Source organism: Rutidosis leptorrhynchoides, chromosome 11 (assembly GCF_046630445.1).
Source record: "Rutidosis leptorrhynchoides isolate AG116_Rl617_1_P2 chromosome 11, CSIRO_AGI_Rlap_v1, whole genome shotgun sequence".
Lineage (NCBI taxonomy): Eukaryota > Viridiplantae > Streptophyta > Magnoliopsida > Asterales > Asteraceae > Rutidosis > Rutidosis leptorrhynchoides.
The window spans coordinates 118,993,297-118,997,803 of record NC_092343.1 but is presented as its reverse complement, the minus strand read 5'-3'; positions in this window follow the sequence as shown (position 1 = coordinate 118,997,803).

Here is a 4,507-nt window from a genome sequence, read left to right as displayed (position 1 = left end):
GGCACAATTCTGTGAATCGTCTTTCGTACGTGGTAATATCAAATCCTTGGGTTCGTAACCCTCTAAGTTCTGTCTTGAGCTTATTGACCTCGGTTCTGGGACGGTACTTCTCGTTCATCAAGTGCTTGAATGCTGACCACGGTAGTGCGTACGCATCATCTTGTCCCACTTGCTCTAGATAGGTATTCCACCATGTTAACGCAGAACCTGTGAAGGTATGCGTAGCGTACTTCACTTTGTCCTCTTCAGTACACTTACTTATGGCAAACACCAATTCGACCTTCTCGGTCCACCGTTTCAATCCGATCGGTCCTTCGGTTCCATCAAATTCCAAAGGTTTGCAGGCAGTGAATTCTTTGTAGGTGCATCCTACACGATTTCCTGTACTGCTAGATCCAAGGTTATTGTTGGTATGTAGCGCAGCCTGTACTGCGGCTGTGTTTGAAGCTAGAAAAGTACGGAATTCCTCTTCATTCATATTCACGGTGTGTCGAGTAGTCGGTGCCATTTCCTTCAAAATAGTCAAATGGAACAAGTTAATCATACAGAATATTAAGAGTAGTTAATAGTATTTCGTAGCATAATATGAACTCATTTATAAAAGCTTTTTCTTCATATTAGCGTTTTATAAGTTTAAATTTGGGTAGTACCTACCCGTTAAGTTCATACTTAGTAGCTAATATACAATTCAACTACTACAATTCTATATGAAAAACTGATTATAATAATATTTCGCTTTCAAACTTTTATACAATATTTTACAAACTTACAATACCGCTTATTTTACATAAAGCATGAAATATAGCACACAATAACTTTGATACAAGATAGTTGTGAAGATAATTCTAGCTAGTACACAAGTCGTTCAGCAAAGGCAATAAAGACACGTAATTCATACGTCCAGAAACAAGTCATGCATTCTGGTTTTACTAGGACTACTTCCCATCCTTGGTCTTGTGGAACATAACCGTTATGGCCGTTGATAAGACAGCGTGTTGTAACGTCGTCAAAGGGATGAGGGTTATGTAATGACCAACAGTCTCGTAATAACCTAAAAACCTCATTTCTTACCCCAATTACCGACTCCGTCACTTGTGGGAACGTTTTGTTTAATAGTTGTAGCCCGATGTTCTTTTTCTCACTTTGGTGAGAAGCGAACATTACTAACCCGTAATCATAGCATGCTTCTTTATGTTGCATGTTAGCCGCTTTTTCTAAATCATGAAGTCCTATATTCGGATACATTGAGTTAAACTAATTTCTTAACCCGTTGCGTAAAATAGCATTTGGGTTCCCCGCAATATATGCGTCAAAGTAAACACATCGTAACTTATGGGTTTCCCAATGTGATATCCCCCATATTTCAAACGAAAGTCTCTTATAAACCAAGACATTCTTGGAACGTTCTTCGAATGTCTTACAAACTGATTTCGCCGTAAATAGTTGTGCCGAAGAATTCTGACCGACTCTAGACAAGATTTCATCAATCATGTCTCCGGGTAGGTCTCTTAAAATATTGGGTTGTCTATCCATTTTGTGTTTTTATACTGTAAAATAGACAAGAGTTAGATTCATAAAAAAAATACTTATTAATACAAGCAATTTTTACATATATCATAAATCATAAGCACACTATATTACATATATTACACCACACGAATACAACTATCTTATTCCGACTCGCTCGTTTCTTCTTCTTCGGTTTTGGTTCGTTTTGCCAAGTTTCTAGGGATATATGATGTTCCCCTAATACGAGCTGTCGTTTTCCACAACGGTTTAGAAAAACCTGGTGGTTTAGAGGTTCCCGGCTCATTGTTACAACTTAAGGGCTTCGGGGGTTGACGATACATATAAAGTTCATCGGGGTTGGAATTAGATTTCTCTATTTTTATGCTATTTCCCTTATTATTTTCTTTTGCTTTTTTAAATTCAGTTGGGGTAATTTCTATAACATCATCGGAATTCTCGTCGGAATCCGATTCATCGGAGAATTGGTAATCCTCCCAATATTTTGCTTCCTTGGCGGAAACACCATTGACCATAATTAACCTTGGTCGGTTGGTTAAGGATTTTCTTTTACTTAACCGTTTTATTATTTCCCCCACCGGTTCTATTTCCTCCTCCGGTTCCTCCTCTTCCGGTTCTGATTCTTCTTCCGGTTCCGACTCTTCTTCCGGTTCCTCTTCGGGAACTTGTGAATCAGTCCCGAATCATTCCAATTTACATTTGACTCTTCATTATTATTAGGTGAGTCAATGGGACTTGTTCTAGAGGTAGACATCTATCACATAATATCAAACGCGTTAAGAGATTAATATATCACATAATATTCACATGTTAAAAATATATAGTTTCCAACAAAATTTGTTAAGCAATCATTTTTCAAGTAAACACGGTCGAAGTCCAGACTCACTAATGCATCCTAACAAACTCGATAAGACACACTAATAAAAAATTCTGGTTCTCTAAGACCAATGCTCGGATACCAACTGAAATGTCCCGTTCTTATTGATTAAAAACGTTCCATATTAATTGATTTCGTTGCGAGGTTTTGACCTCTATATGAGACGTTTTTCAAAGACTGCATTCATTTTTAAAACAAACCATAACCTTTATTTCATAAATAAAGGTTTAAAAAGCTTTACGTAGATTATCAAATAATGATAATCTAAAATATCCTGTTTACACACGACCATTACATAATGGTTTACAATACAAATATGTTACATCGAAATCAGTTTCTTGAATGCAGTTTTTACACAATATCATACAAACATGGACTCCAAATCTTGTCCCTATTTTAGTATGCAACAACGGAAGCTCTTAGTATTCACCTGAGAATAAACATGCTTTAAACGTCAACAAAAATGTTGGTGAGTTATAGGTTTAACCTATATATATCAAATCGTAACAATAGACCACAAGATTTCATATTTCAATACACATCCCATACATAGAGATAAAAATCATTCATATGGTGAACACCTGGTAACCAACATTAACAAGATGCATATATAAGAATATCCCCATCATTCCGGGACACCTTTCGGATATGATATAAATTTCGAAGTACTAAAGCATCCGGTACTTTAGATGGGGTTTGTTAGGCCCAATAGATCTATCTTTAGGATTCGCGTCAATTAGGGTGTCTGTTCCCTAATTCTTAGATTACCAGACTTAATAAAAAGGGGCATATTCGATTTCGATAATTCAACCATAGAATGTAGTTTCACGTACTTGTGTCTATTTTGTAAATCATTTTTAAAACCTGCATGTATTCTCATCCCAAAAATATTAGATTTTAAAAGTGGGACTATAACTCACTTTCACAGATTTTTACTTCGTCGGAAAGTAAGACTTGGCCACTGGTTGATTCACGAACCTATAACAATATATACATATATATCAAAGTATGTTCAAAATATATTTACAACACTTTTAATATATTTTGATGTTTTAAGTTTATTAAGTCAGCTGTCCTCGTTAGTAACCTACAACTAGTTGTCCACAATTAGATGTACAGAAATAAATCGATAAATATTATCTTGAATCAATCCACGACCCAGTGTATACATATCTCAGTATTGATCACAACTCAAACTATATATATTTTGGAATCAACCTCAACCCTGTATAGCTAACTCCAACATTCACATATAGAGTGTCTATGGTTGTTCCGAAATATATATAGATGTGTCGACATGATAGGTCGAAACATTGTATACGTGTCTATGGTATCTCAAGATTACATAATATATAATACAAGTTGATTAAGTTATGGTTGGAATAGATTTGTTACCAATTTTCACGTAGCTAAAATGAGAAAAATTATCCAATCTTGTTTTACCCATAACTTCTTCATTTTAAATCCGTTTTGAGTGAATCAAATTGCTATGGTTTCATATTGAACTCTATTTTATGAATCTAAATAGAACAAGTATAGGTTTATAGTCAGAAAAATAAGTTACAAGTCTTACAAGTCATTTTTGTAAAGGTAGTCATTTCAGTCGAAAGAACGACGTCTAGATGATCATTTTAGAAAACATACTTCCACTTTGAGTTTAACCATAATTTTTGGATATAGTTTCACGTTCATAATAAAAATCATTTTCCCAAAATAACAACTTTTAAATCAAAGTTTATTATAGTTTTTAATTAACTAACCCAAAACAGCCCGCGGTGTTACTACGACGGTGTAAATCCGATTTTACGGTGTTTTTCGTGTTTCCTGGTTTTAAATCATTAAGTTAGCATATCATATAGATATAGAACATGTGTTTAGTTGATTTTAAAAGTCATGTTAGAAGGATTAACTTTTGTTTGCGAACAAGTTTAGAATTAACTAAACTATGTTCTAGTGATTACAAGTTTAAACCTTCGAATAAGATAGCTTTATATGTATGAATCGAATGATGTTATGAACACCATTACTACCTTAAGTTCCTTGGATAAACCTACTGTAAAAGAGAAAAATGGATCTAGCTTCAACGGATCCTTGGATGGCTCG